Raw genomic sequence first — 15,677 nt, 5'->3', positions numbered from 1 at the left:
TTTGCAGACTCTAGTCTGAACATTCTCATTTAGAATGTTTCCACATCAAAAATCATGACTGTGGTTAAATACCTCTAGTCTAGATACTAATGTAATAACCTTAAATTTTGCTGGAGATTTTGTTATCTGATTGCACAATTTATTTAACAGCTAAGTTTATTTCTTTTAGGACAGAATGATTGACTCCATACTAATTTTCAAGGCAGGTAAAAAAATACTTTCTTTTTATTTAGACATTTCACCAAAACTGTTATCCTGCTATCATACTTGTTGACAATTTCTCTTTTCCTTTCACTTCTTGGAAGGAATTTTACTAATTGACATACTCTCTGACTTCTCTGAATGGGGACAGAGGATAGCTAAAATAACAACTCAGAAAGCCTGACTGTCCTCACCATGTTGAGAAGCAGAAAACTTTCTGTACATGCTGACCACATGGTAAGATTAGAACATTTGTGTTTATTTATCATTTTTTGGCCACGTTGTGCGGCATGCAGGACCTTAGTTCCCTGACCAGGGATGGAACCCATGCCCCCTGCGGTGGAAGCGCACAATCTTAACCACTGGAATTCCAGGGAGGTCCCAGTCAGAACATTTTCGGAGGGAAGCAAAGCACTTGCAGAAAAGTTCCGACCAAAAAGTGAGGAAGTGGTTTATTAATCACTATGCCAAGTGGAGAGGAGATCTGAGAGTCTCTTTTTCAAAAGAAGCGAGGCTGGCCTCTGCCTTGCCCCAGGCCTGGACCCGGTGCTGACAGCACCTGGAAGAGGCAAGTTCACTCCAGTGACTTTTCAAGCTGTTCAGAGGCTCCCAACAGAAGCAAAAGAGAAGTAAAACCCCAAACCCACAGCAATTGTGACACCGCCTGTAAAAGCGAGTGAGACGTGCAGAAAATGTTTTATCATCAGAATTTTTTCTAGACAGAAGCTTTTTAGAGGCCTTCGGGGAGATTTCTGAGGCTTCTTAAATACCCTATTTCAAGCAAATGTTTATTGAAGTGCATGCTCTTGTGACATCCTTCTGTTTCTTCACTGTATAATTAGGAGGCATCAAGGACAGAATTGTTGGGTACGTTTCCCAGCCTGCTATGGCTTCAGTCTCTTGTTGATCAAATTCCTGGTAGGAGTTTAGTTAGTCAATGTCAGTGTAATTTTTGAAGAGTATCCATTTCTCTTTTTTTTTTTTCTCATGATGCTCGTTCCATATTTTAATGCTCAAAAATATGAATTCAAGACAAAGAGAGATTTAGAAAATGTTATAGAATAGCTTGGCACACAAGATAGAGCACACAAACTCCCACTTGAAAACCATAAACAAGGCTGGAAAGCCCCATATTTATTTACAGGCTTCTTCTCAAAACCACACATACAAGTGCAGCCACTATACATCCTAATTGGTTTATCTGCATTCTGCTCATGCATCACCACGCTCAAAGAACTTTAAAATTTTCATCAACTTTGACGAACCAGCCCTGACTCACCAAGATTTACAAAGCAATCAGTGGCAAAGTTGATTGGAATCTAGTCTTTCTAACACCTAATGAAAAATCCATGCAGTTATGAAAAACAGAAAATACAACCAAGGAAACAAGACTAGATTTCAGTATGGCATTTCTAAACCAGAGAGAGAGAGATAGGAAGAAAGAGTAATTTACAATGGATTTAACTCCGTGAACTGTCAGTTGCTCAGTCGTGTTCAAGTCTTTGTGACCCCATAGACGGTAGCACAGCAGGCTTCTCTGTTCATGGGATTCTCCAGGCAAGAATACTGGAGTGGGTTGCCATTCCTTTCTCCAGGGGATCTTTCCAACCCAGGGATCGAACCTGGGTCTCCCACATTGCAGGTAGATTCTTTTCCATCTGAGCCACAGGGAAGCTATCTGTACTAAGACCACGGTGTTTATTTCCTTTTACCTTTAGGCTGGCTGGACTAAGCAATTCAGGGTCTGGAAGACCGTGACAAATTCTCTAGATCCAGCTCACCACTTAGGTCTTCTCATGGATCTGAAATATCCTGGTCAGGAAAAGAGTGCAAATAGTTTTGTACCCAAACTCTTCTGTAACCAGCAAAGTCGGTAAAGAGGGGAGTAATGAGGATGAAGCTTAGGGAGGGGAACTAGATTTGAGGGAGGGGAAGCCTGAGGCTTTTGTTCATGTGTATACGCCTCAGAAGCCTGGCCTTTTATCATCAACAGAGTGTTGCCTTCACTCGTGCTCTTATAATTACACAAGATAAATTATAGTCAGACCCGTGTGGTCTTGGAAGCGTAAAGGAATTTAAGGAATTTGAAGTCTTTCAGTGTTGTTCTGAAGGGGCAAGAGAGTAACATAATCCCCCTGTGTGACAGGAGCTTTGACAAAGGCCAGAAGGAATAGAAAGGAAGAGATGATGGATGTTAGAGAGAGAGGACTTGGGTGGTATGTGCAGGACCGTGGAATGACTGGATGTAGGGGTGAGTCCTGGGAATCCCTTCAAGCAAAATGGATGAAAAGATGGTGCTGCCAGAAAGGGAAATTGGTTATTAAGGGAAGAAAGGGATGCTGATGTGGAGACCAGTTATGCTTTCGATGGAATGAAACTGAGGAACTGTCAGTAACATAGGGGAAAAAGGAGACAAAGCCCTGGAGAGAGGTTGGTACTGCCTATACTTGGGAGGCCCTGATACAGGAACCTGTGTCCTCAGCACACAGACAATGGTTGAAATGAAGGGAGTGAGCAAGATTTTCAAGGGGAATGAGGTCATGCATGCATGCTAAGTCACTTCAGTTGTGTCCGACTCTGCTCCTCTCTTCATGGGATTCTCCAGGCAAGAATACTGGAGCGAGTTGCCTTGCCCTCCCCAGGGGATCTTCCCGACCCAGGGACTGAACCCCGTGGCTCCTGCACTGCAGACAGATTCTTCACTGCTGAGCCACGAGGGGAAGCACGTATATGTTTACATGTATCGCCTCTGTTTTTGGATTTCTTTCCCATTTAGGTCACCACAGACCATTGAGTAGAGTTCCTGGTGCTAGAGGGTAGCTTCTCACTGGTTATCTATATGTTTCAATTCCAATCTCGCACTTCATCCCACAAGCCTCTCTTACCCCTTGGTGTCCCTACATTTTGTTCTCTACATCTGCGTCAGGAAGGAAAGAAATGGAAGGTACTTCTGTAAGACGACTTGAAGCTGGACTTGTGATTTATTTTCATTGTTTTAGTGGCAATGACACCTACTATTCTCAGAGGACTGTGTTTAACACAAATGTTTAAAACCCTACCTTCCAGAACATACTGCCATAACCATCATAACTCTTCCCTTGCTCTGCAGAACTAACTGCTAAACTAGACAAAAGATCTACCTCTCTTCGGCTACAAAATGATGGTGCTTTTAAGGGATAATATGAAATAAATCAACCAACCAAAATAACTATGTGCATTTGACAAACCCAATTTTCTGCATTAGTAAATCAATGTTTATCATAATTCTAGATGGTGAAGACGTGTTTGTTGAAATGAAGGTTAACAATCAAAAATCAAGTAATTTTAATAAGGAAAGAAGTGCTGCTTGCATCAAGATGATATACAGGAAGTTGCTTCTTCACAGCATTTGTAACATTAATTCAATCATTCATGAGCTATAATTATGCCACACACTGAAGGAATTGATAAAAACAAAATGGTCCCTAAATTTCATAGAATTTAGTGCCTCAAGGAGGAGAAATACAAACACAACTTTCCTAAACAGAACATAGTTGACATTCCTGTGGGCTTCCCTAGTGGCTCAGATGGTAAAGAATCTGCCTGCAATGCAGGAGACCCCGGTTCGACCCCTAGGTTGGGAAGATCCCCTGGAGAAGGGAATGGCTACCCACTGCAGTATTCTGGCCTGGAGAATTCCATGGACAGTGGAGGCTGGTAGGCTATAGTCCATGGGGTCACAAAGAGTCAGACACAACTGAGTGACTAACACTTTCACTTTGAAGTTCTTGCAGAGAACTTGTGAACGTGGAAGGGGTGTGGACATTCAGTTGGAAGTGCCTGGCAGGGGCTTCAGAGAAGTGATGTGAGCTGGATTTCCAATGGGGGCTTCACACTTGCCTCTTCTCTGAAAAGAGAGGGGCACTGGATGGTAGGCAATAAGAACGAGGGGGGAGGAAATAGGTTGGGAAAAGACTACAAAAAAGAATATGGACTGTATCTTGCTGGGACTGGAACCAATACAAGAATGTGAACTGCAAAGGAACATAATCAGAAATCACTGCCTAATTTGTTGTAAGACATTTACTTAGCCAAAGGCTCAGTCCCTCCCCCTCCTTCCTTTAGGAAATTCCCATAAGATGAAAGGAAGGACAATGCTGTCTCATTCCAGCCTTTACAACCCTGAGAGGTGAGTTCTGAAGTTCTGTTATCTTTTGAAAGTGAAAATCATTCAGTCGTGTCCAACTTTTTGCAACCCCATGGACTATACAGTCCATGGAATTCTCCAGGCCAAAATACTGGAGTGGGTAGCCTTTCCCTTCTCCAGGGGATCTTCCCAACCCAGGGATCAAACCCAGGTCTCCTGCATTGCAGGCAGATTTTTTACCAACTGAGCTACCAGGGAAGCCCTTTAAAATGTTGGTATTCATTTTCTATGACTCTTCAAAGAAGAGTGAAATGGTATAAGAGTTGTCACCCAAGTGTCATAGTGCCCTTCATGCACATACTGTTTCTGGATGGCTTTTTCTTTTTTTGTTCATGTGTATACAGTAGCTAATCTTAAAGCTTTAAATAAATTCAATGGCTTTGAGGTATCCTTAAGGAACTCAAACCACCAGGCTGCACATGTGGGCACCACAGTCAGGTTAAGTAAGAATCTGCAACCTGGAAACCTATCTGTTGGACATCAATTTTTAGGGGAGGCTCAGTTCAGCATGGGGTGGGTTAGAAAAAGAGAATATGTTGGTGCCAAGCAAGTTCAGCTCTTCCGTATTTCTGTTCAGATCTTAAACTCACCATTGAAGCCCCCATAAAAGCCTCACACTGATGGACTCACTTTCTTTAGGGTGTAGTTTAGAACCTCCTGGGGGTTTCATTTTGTCACACCACCTTCACCCAACAGGGCATACCCAAGGATCTCTTCCAATCACGTAGTGCCTGGAGAAAATTCCACTAAATCAAGTTTTCCTCAACATTTTAAATTTATTTCCAGTGATGTTTCAGCACTTTAGTGACTAAAATTGTACTAGTTCTGCCCAGTCAGTCACACCTTATTAAGGATTCAGACCATTATTTGATTGATACACACAAAGCAGTGGTAATTTTTTTTTAGGTACATTTATTTAATGCCTCTGTCTGATTTAGGGCTACTTATTGAAAGAAAAAGCATCCATTTAAACTTCCTTGGATATCTTTTTAAAAAGAGATCTGAGTTTTCCAAGTCATCTCTCCTTGTTATTCAGTCGCTCAGTCCTGTCCAACTCTTTGCAACCCCATGGGCTACAGCATGCCAGGCTTCCCTGTCCTTCACTATCTCCCAGAGTTTGCTCAAACTCATGTCCATTATAAATTCTAAACGTATGAGAGAATGGAGCTGAACTTTTTTTTAATGTGCTACCTGTACACTGAACAGTACATGGAACTCCTACATATAACCCTTTTTATAGGCTTGGAACATAATTTTACATTTATCCTTGCTTTTATGACATCATAGTTCATGGTGACTACTCAATGCCTAGTCCTTATAAAGGCAGGCAACTCCTTCATCCTCATATTGTTGCTATGGAAAAAATGAGCACCACTTCACAACAGCCCACATGATGATACACTTGCAATATTAGAGCACAAGGACGTTCTGTGTTTATTAAGTGTGAAGCCATCACTAATGAGAGATAAAATTCAACAACCGTCACTAATGACAGTTAATATAAACAAAATTCCATGCAAGAGGGCTGCTTTAAAGTAAACAGGTTATTCAAAGAGCTCTATTACCCTAGCTGGATAATCAGACCAAGCACTTTTGTTGTTTAGGAGAGGTTTCCTAGAAAAGTGGCTCCTAACTCAGGTAGATTTTGTAGTGTGTGAGTGATGTGACTTTATCTCTCAGAAACCTGATCTCTTAGTTCCAAGGCCACTCCTGAAATTGCTTGACCTGAAGGGTAATTCCCCACTCTATTCTCACCAAGGTCACATTCATAAGGGAAACCGCATGGCAAGGGGGGAAATGCTAGGGCTTTGGGAGTTAAGAGTTCAAAGTCATGTGAATTCAAATCCCATTTCAGCTGAGACTGAAGATCTGGGACTTCATTTAATTTATCTGAGTCTCTGTTTCCTCAGCTTTTAACAGGGACTGATAGCACAACCTACCTCCTAAGCAGGTTCCCAACAATATATGTAAAGTATCCAAACCTGGACAGATTGTGGGCACTCAAAAAGTACCAGTGAACTTTATCAGCTAGCTGATAGCAGAGTTAGTGATTAAAAAAAAAAAAAAATAGACCCAGGAATTTGAATACTGGCTATGATCTTTGCATGTTATGATATTTTCCCAGTAGCTGCACAACTAACTTCTCACTTATTTCAGATCTTTCTCAAATATTATCTTCTCAACAAGGCCTACCCTGACCACCCACTCTGTCTCACATGACAACCTACAGCCATTCCTCCCAATCTTTTATGGTCAATTAACATATACTATAATTTTCTTATTTATTAGTTTTATTAGTAGTAGCATTTGTTTTCTCATTAGAACATAAGATCATCAAGGGCAGGAGTTTTGCCTGTTGCCTACTGATGCATTCCCAGCATTTGGTGGACTCTTGATATTTGCTGAATGAATGAAAGAAGAAGGCTTGTTTTGCATTTGAATACCGGGTCAGTTGAAAAGGGGCAATGCTTCCTCATAGTCCTTACAGATCAGTGTTACAGTCAGGGCAGGACAGAGGGCAAGAGTAACTGGGCACCCAGAACCAACGGAAGGTGTTTAACTGGCTCTGGCATAGGCATACCCAGAAGTGAGGGTGACAGGAGGCTCCTCTGAGATAGGCTTACGTATTCACAACACATTTCCTTGCGTAAAATTCTTCACACATTACACCCATCAAGCGGCGCAAGGGGAAGACATTTGAGCTTTCCTTGAAAACAGTAGGGATCTCTTGCTAAATCAACATCACCATGCGTGTGATGTCGATCAAGTTCACAATGTCCAACAGAAACCTGCTCTTTGAAATTTGTGAACAGCCGCACATCCACTAACTATTCATGTCTCGTTCAAGCAGATGTGTCAACATCTCACCAAAATATCAATCAAATGGCAGTGACTGGAATTTTAATCAACCACAGGAGCTCTCAAATAGAAAGGAGATGCTTCCATAGCAAAAAAATGCTACGACATTGATAAAGCTTGTTAATCTTGACTGCTAAATCTTCAGCCTCTGCCCTACCCTGCTGCCATTACAGCATCAATTCCACAGGAGCAAGGACTATGGCAATGCCTTGTTCCCTGCACAGTGCCTGGCACCTCGTAGGCACATGAGAAATATGTATTGAGTGAATGAATCAACTTAATTAACTCAATACATATTTCAAAGACCCTTTATGAAACCCAACTGACAGTTCAAGGACTAAAGGTTTTGTTTAACAGGATGGATGAGACTTGGCAACAGTATATATGGAAAAAGATCTGAGAGGTTTGCTTTTCCTCAAGCCTGACATGAGATGACAGCCAACTGTGCAGTTCTTTGGCCAAATAAGCTCATTCCATCTGAGCCCAGATTAACAATTAACAGAAGCAATATGTCTGGAGGATAAGTTATAATGATACCTCTGTATTTTCAACTGGTCAAACCACATCTAAAAGAGAATTGTGCAGATGTGGGTGTGCATTTTAAGAAAAATTCTGACATAATGGTGGGTAGTCCAGGAACTTAAGTCTCAGAGGTAATAGAAGGAACTAGGTAGCATGAGAACACGCCTAGGATAGCTAACAGGAACGAGGAAGACAAGTGGAACACCATCATCATCTTGGCTGACCAGCCAGGCCACCCCCTTACATATGAGAGGGCCCCACCAACCTTGGCAAGCCCACCAAGTCCATCATCGCAGATGTGTGAGCAACAAATACTTGTTCTACACCCCTCAGGTTTTGTGCTTGTTTGTTACACGGCTTAATTGAAACAATAGCTAGCTGATACAGAGAAAAACTGTGGAAAGTTGAAAGTGCTAGTTGCTTAGTCATGTCTGACTCTCTGCGACTCCATGGACTGTAGCCCCCCAGGCTCCTCTGGAGTTCTCCAGGCAAGAATACTGGAGCAAGTTGCCATTCCCTTCTCCAGGGGATCTTCCTGACCCAGGGATCAAACCTGTGTCTCCTCTGTTGCAGGCAAATTCTTTACCATCTGAGTTACCATGGAAGCCCTACAGGGAAATAGCAGAAGGTCTATCATTTATAAGAGGAAGCAAAATTGTTCTATGTGCTTAGAAGATGAGAATAGAAGAGTTTATTTAAATCCTTAGAGTGTCTTTCAAGAAGAAAACTTTGGCTCTTAGAAAGTTAGAGTTTTCCAAAGATTGGAGCCATCCATCAAATGGGTGGGCTTTATTGGATGTGAGCTTGGAAGCCAGCAAAGTCAACCACCCCATCAGTTTTACCAGGCTCAGGCTGCTGGATTGGGCCTGCCCTGGTTTAATACTAAAGAACTTGAGAACTCACTGAAGTCAGGGACTTATCTGGTTCATTTTTTCATCCTTATACATTTGGATAATAACATAGGATCTAGCTCATAGTAGGTATTCAATAAATATTTGTTAAACCAAAAATGAAAGGAAGATGGCAAGGCTAGTCCCTAGTCCCTGAATCCAAGAGGGCAATTATTGAAACTGGGTCTAAAAAGCCACACAGATCTAACCAAATATTTAGAGAAATAGTTAGAAAAATTGTTTTCCAACTTCCTGGGAAAGGACCAGGAATAATAAAGAACAGACTGAGAAGTAGAACTGGGGAAATTTGATTATTTTATAGCACAAAACTCTAAAAATATTCATGTTTATAATTTTTATGAATTAGTGAGAAGCAGCCTAGGGGGATGAGAAGCAAAGAACAGGGAAAGGCAGTGATTCCACAAGAACAAAGCTGGTAAAGGCTTCAGGAGCAGGAGGATGCTATTGATAAATATCCATAAGCTCATGACTGCAGTCTTCTGGAACATTCTCTCAGGTGGATCCTGATGCACATGCAGAATCAGCAGATGCTATGTCTTAAAGGTCAATGCATGAGGACATAAGGGATGAACCACACAGACGCCCCTGGCCCTTAGAGAGGACAGCTCCTCTTCTTTCAGACTCTTCACACAGCTCATGGACTCATGAAAGGTACTCCCTCCACCGTATCAGGGGTCAGCAAACTTTTTATTAAAGTTGCATATTCTAGGCTTTGTGGACTTTGTAGCAATAGATATTATATAAATCAACACGCATAGCTGTATTCCATTATAACTTTACTAATAGACACTGAAATTAGAGTTTAATTTTCATGTTACAAAATATTACTCTTTAAACTTCTTTCGACCATGTTAAAGACATTTAAAAAAAAACCGTTCTTTGCTCGCAGGTGTTCCATATATATCCTAAAGGAAATCAACCCTGAATATTCACTGGAAGGACTGATGATGAAGCTGAAACTCCAATACTTTGGCCACCTTATGTGAAGAGCCGACTCATTAGAAAAGACCCTAATGATGGGACAGATTGAGGGCAGGAGGAGAAGGAGACAACAGAGGATGAGATGACTGGATGGCATCACCGACTCAAAGGATATGAATTTGAGCAAGCTCCGGGAGATGGTGAAGGACAGGGAAGCCTGGCGTGCTATAGTCCATGGGTTGCAAAGAGTCAGACACGACTGAGCAACTGAAAGCAACCAAACAGTGGGAAGTTACTGTATAACATAGGGAGTTCAGCCCAGTGCTCTGTGACAACCTAGAGGGGTGGGATGGGGGGATGGGAAGGAGTTTCAGAGGGAGGGGATATATGTACACTTAAGGCTGACTCACGTTCTTGTATTGCAGAAACCAACACAACACTGCAAAACAATTATCCTCCAACAAAAAATAAATTTTTAAAAAAGGCAGGAGGCTGCTTCTGGCTGGTAGGCCATCATGTGCTGACCCCTGCTCCATATGAGCCCCCCAGTTTTTTCTCATATTTGTGTCTTCCTACTGCCCAATGCTAACCAAACAGACTGGCCCTAGAAGAGTCTCAGTAGTGATCATTTTGATTCGATAGGAGTAACTTAATTTTATGATACAATTGCATAAAGAAAAGTATATCTTAAGTGTTTCAAGGAACCTCCATACTGTTCTTGTGGTTATACCTATTTACATTCCCACCAACTCTGTAGGAGGGTTCTCTTTTACCCACAACCTCTCCAGAATTTATTGTTTGTTTGTATACTTTTTGATGATGGCCATTCTGATCAACATGAGGTGACATCTCATTGTAGTTTTGCTTTTTTGTTTCTCTGATAATTAGTGATGCTGAACATCTTTTCATGCACCTTTTGGCCATCTGTATGTCTTCTTTGGAGAACTCATTTATAAAACAGAAACAGAATTACAGATATCAGAAACAAATTTATGGCTACCAAAAGGAAAATGGGGGGGTAGCAGCATAAATCAGGAGCTTGGGATGAACGCATACACACTACTATACATGCTCACCAGGCTTTCCTGGTGATTCAGTGGTAACGAATTTGCCTGCAATGTAGGATAAACAGGTTTGATCCCTGGGTCAGAAGACTCCCCTGGAGGAGGAAATGGCAATCCCTCCAGTACTCATGCCTGGGAATTCCCATGGACAGAGGAGCCTGATGGGCTATAGTCCTTGGGGTCACAAAAGTCAGACACGACGTGGCAACACAAACAACAATATATATATATATATATATATGATAGGTAACCAACAAGGACTTACTGTATAGCACAGAGAACTCTACTCAATATTCTGTGATAACCTATATGAGAAAAGAATCTAAAAAGAATGAACATACGGATATGCATAACTGAATCACTTTGCTGTACACCTGAAACTAACACAATGTGATATAACACGATGTTATATAAACTAACACAACTAACTATAATTCAATAAAATTAAAATATTAAAAAAAAGAAAAGTAGATCTTACTAGGATGACTTTGTCCCAAATGATTCCTTTAGGAAATTTCAAGGATCAAGCACTGTTTTGCATGGTCTCTAATGAGCCTGGCAATGTAAGGGTGAGCTATTATATATACTCATGATTCAAGATACAACTAAGCTCATGAACCCTACTGACAGTGCCAGAGAGATAAAAGACACACATCCCACCCCGATCAACCACAGATCATCTGTATTTTTATCTAATTATACAACTAACCCAACAAGGACTTTGAAAATTTGATTCTCATCTTGAAGGCTGTCAATTTCCTCTCATGTAGGTAGAAAGATAGGAGAAACACTCTTTTGGAAACACAGAGTTATTAGTCTCCTACAGAAAGACTTGTAAAAAAGAATTTTATCTTCTAATCTTAGATGTGAAAAATAGGCTTTTTCCTCAAAATATATTATTTTGACTGTATTTCACAGAAGTGAAAAACCTTATAATCACGTTTTCCTTTTTACTGTGGCTGCCAGGAAACTCAGAGACAAGTTTGTGCCCCAATTATTTAAGATATTTATTCTTTGGTTATACTGATATTTTTTATACAGAGCTTTTATTTTTCCCCCAGTGATATCTTTATTTTCCCTCAGGAACAGAATAAACCATATTCTCAATACACGCATATCAAGGTAAGCCAAATGAAGCAATACACTCATATCAAGATAAGCCAAATGAAGCATTTCTTTCAAATATCCTCTTTTTCAAAATAGGCTTCCACTTCTCCATATGTTTCTGTTCTTCATCTGGCTGTTAGTTTTTTGTTGCCATGGCACCTAATATTTATACAAACAATAAAAAGCAAAGCAACAATTCCTGCCCACTTCCTGTCAACTCCTAGTTAGAATTTCAGACCAAGTGGTGAGTGATTGATTCCAACTCAATGCACCCAGAGATAGTGAGATGAGAAAGCTTTGAGCCGGTGACTCCAGGTCATTTAGAAAGTTAGTCATATTTTTTAATGCCTAGAAGAGTAAAATGAGACAAGGGTATAAATTATTTTTCTTTATTGAGTCAGTCAACAGGCATTAATTGAGCTCCCACTACATGTCAGACATATAATAGAAATCAACCAGATTCTATATCAATTTTGGGGTCTCACCCTCCTATAAAGAGGAAATAGATGTTTAAGCAGAAAAGAAAGAATCAAGGACATAAGTAATCAAAGTTGCACTGAGGATGTTGTGGGTGAAGACTTCAATCTTCAGAAATTCGGGTACATGATAAGGTTTCATTAATTCAGACAGCATTATTTGGAATAAAGACCAATCAGATAGGAACTACATTAAACTAGCTAGTGCTAAGTCCCTTCAGTTGTGTCTGACTCTTTGTGATCCTATGGACCATAGCCTGCCAGGCTCCTCTGTCCGTGGGATTCTCCAGGCAAGAATACTGGAGTGGGTTGCCATTTTCTTCTCCAGGGGAGTCTTCTCAACCCAGGGATCAAACCCACGTCTCTGATGTCTCCTGCATCAGAAGGCAGGTTCTTTACCACTAGTGCCACTTGGGAAGATTAAACTAATATCTCACTAAATAAAAAGACTATTTGCAAATAAATAATGTGTTGATTACAAAGTGATTTATACCTACTCTTCAAGCAAGTCTGACCTCTCATGTGCTTAAAAGCCTCTATCTTATGTGCTTAAAAAAAGAAGTATTTTCCTTTTAAAAATGTATCATAACTTAGCTTTTTACTAATCTTGAAGATACTTGTGGGAATAGTGAGAAGTCCACTAAGGCCATGGGATATGGCGGTTAAGAGCCAGGGTTAGATTTGAATCCCAGTTCTGTCTAGCTAGCTAACTAGCTGGGTTACTTCGTCTAACCAACTGAATTCTTTGGTCAAATGTTTCACTTCCCTGAGCTTAGTTTCCTCATTTAATAAATAAGGGCACTATTCTATCCTTCCTTGCTTTGTTGTAGGAAGGAAAAGAGGGGGAAACTAATTGCTTAGGGATGTTGTTTAATAAAACAAGGTGTGGCAAGAGTGTGGCACCAGACTCCTGGATTCAAATACCAACTTGCTCCCTCATCCACCTAATCCATTATTTACCTGCTTCCTCATTCACTCTGAGCACATACCTAGCACCCCAGGATCTCAGTTTCCTTATTTGTAAGAGGAGGATACTAGCTGTATCTACCTTGTTGGGTTACTATGGGGAGATGTAAAATTTTAGATGTTATTTATAGATGTAAATTGCTTAGCACATAATAAGCACTCAATTAATGTTAACCTGTTAATGTCTGACATATAGTAAGTACTAAATAAGTGGTAGTTATGGTTAACAGTAATGAAAAAGATGATATCCTTAATCATCAGGGAAATGCGAATCAAACCACAATGAGTTATCATCTCACACATTTTATTTTATTTTTTCTTTAAAAAAAATAATTTATTGGTTTTGGATCACAAAATATAGGGAAGACATAAGGGCGATGCCTGTGACCCCTTGGCTGAAACTTCTCTTCCAGAGACACTTTTTGGGCATTCTCTCACATCCTAACAGCTGCAGAGTATAGTATCCGACCACGTGGGAAGCATGAACAGACTCCCTTAAGTCATGCGAATCCCTTCCAATAGTCTTCCAGCTCACTTCTGCCAATATTGCAACTGGACTGGTTGTTCCAACTGTTCGTCTTAAAAGTCTCACGAACAAAGAGGCTGCCAACGATGCCTGCACAGCCCCTGGACCTGCCTACACTGACTAATGCCCCTCAGCTATACCCCGTCTGCCTGTGGCACCTGGATGGCAGCCTCTGGGGGCCCCCACATCCTAGGGTGGCGATGGAGGAAGGCCAGGCCAGGCCAAGCATGAAGAATAAACAGTCAATTTTATTTGGCTCAGACTAGGAATCCGTGAGTCTTGAGGACCTCTGTGAATTTGCCAATTTTCTTCTCGATGTTCTTTTCGGCCTGCTTCTGTAGCCTCATGAGCTGCTTCTTTTTCCGGTAGTGGATCTTGGCTTTCTCCTTTCTCTTCTCCTCCAGGGTGGCTGTTACTGCCTGGTACTTCCAGCCAACCTCATGAGCCAGGCGCCCTAGGTAGGCAAACTTGCGAGTAGGCTTCAGACGCACAACCTTGAGGGCAGCAGGAACCACCATTCGCGTTTTCTTGTCATAGGGTGGTGGGATCCCATCAAACACCTTGAGGCGCTCCAGAGCAGCCTGGCCCCGCTTGGTCTTGTGGGGCAACATGCCTCGCACTGTCCGGCTCGGAAGTGGTAGGGGCCACGGAAGGGGTTGGTGTTCATCCGCTTGCGGAGAAAGGCCAGGTATTTCAATTTATTTCTGTAGAAATTGCCAGAAATGTTGATGCCCTCACAGTGCATGACCACAACCTTCCGGCCCAGAAGCACCTGCTTGGCCACAATGGCCGCCAGGCGGCCCAGGAGATGGCCTCGGCCATCGAGCACCAGGACCTGCCCCTCCGCCACCTTCGGCAGCCGCCTGGGAAAGGATCTCACACATTTTAGAATGACCATGATCAAAAAGACAACAAAGAACAAGGGTTGGTTTGGATATGGAGGAAACGAAGCCCTCATGCACTCCAGGCAGAATTGCAAACTAGTGCAGCCGCTATGGAAAACAGTATGGAGGTTGCTCAAAAAAAAGGAAAGCAGAATCACCATATGACGTAACAATTCTACTTCTCGGTATTTAGCCAAAGAAAATGAAACACTAACTACAGATAAATGTACCCCTAGGTTCACTGTAGCATTATTTACAAGAGCCAAGATATGGAAACAACTGAAGTGTCCATCAGTAGATGAATGATAGGGCAAATGCGGTATATGTACACAATGGAATATTACTCAGCCATAAGAAGAGTGGAATCTCGCCATCTGTGACAACCTGGATGGACCTTGAGGGCTCTCTGCTAAGCGAAAAAAATCAGACAGGGCAAAATGGGTGAAGGGGACCAAAAGGGTCAAACTTACAGTTTTAAAATAAGTCATGGGATTATCATGTACAACATGGTGACTATAGCTAATAACACTGTCTGGCATATTTGAAAGTTGCTAAAAGAGTAGACGTTAAAAGTTCTTATCACAAGAAAAAAAATCTATCACTATATGTGGTAACACATGTTAACTAGACTTATTGTGGTGATCATTCTGCAAAATATACACATATCAAAATATTATATTGTATACCTGAAACAAATAGAATGTTGCATGGCAGTTATACCTCAACAGCAACAAAAATAAATACAAAAAAAATAAGCCAAAAACAAACAAACCAACACCCCAGTATGGCACAAAACGGGAAGGGATAGGGACCATAAATCTTCATAAGGAGAAAACTCTCAGGAATTATTCTGTCCTATCTATCAACACCAAGGACAAAAGCAACAGTAAGTATGCTGTCCAAAGTCCCTCTGCTTTGGGGGCAGAGCCTAGACTGTAACCCAAGTCTTTGGGCTCCCAGTCCAATGCTCCTGGCCTGAAATCCCACAGCATACTTAGCTTTCCTATCTCAAGGATGATGAGATTGTAATGGAAACTAGTTTTTTTCAAGTCTA

The 15,677-nt window shown here is 41.4% G+C and overlaps 1 protein-coding gene and 1 pseudogene across 11 annotated transcripts in view; both read right to left on the bottom strand.

Moving 5' to 3' along the window:
* Positions 1-15,677, bottom strand: part of LIMCH1 (LIM and calponin homology domains 1) — a 360,061-nt gene that overhangs the window by 145,160 nt on the left and 199,224 nt on the right. The gene's annotated exons all lie outside the window — the stretch shown is intronic.
* On the bottom strand, positions 13,968-14,652 carry LOC102175844 (annotated as a pseudogene). The gene has a single exon (XR_001295773.2). The product of XR_001295773.2 is annotated as a 60S ribosomal protein L13a pseudogene (transcript).

Source organism: Capra hircus, chromosome 6 (assembly GCF_001704415.2).
Source record: "Capra hircus breed San Clemente chromosome 6, ASM170441v1, whole genome shotgun sequence".
In the NCBI taxonomy this organism is placed as follows: domain Eukaryota; kingdom Metazoa; phylum Chordata; class Mammalia; order Artiodactyla; family Bovidae; genus Capra; species Capra hircus.
Note: the sequence above shows the minus strand (reverse complement) of the source record. Positions and strands in the feature narration are given on the sequence as shown.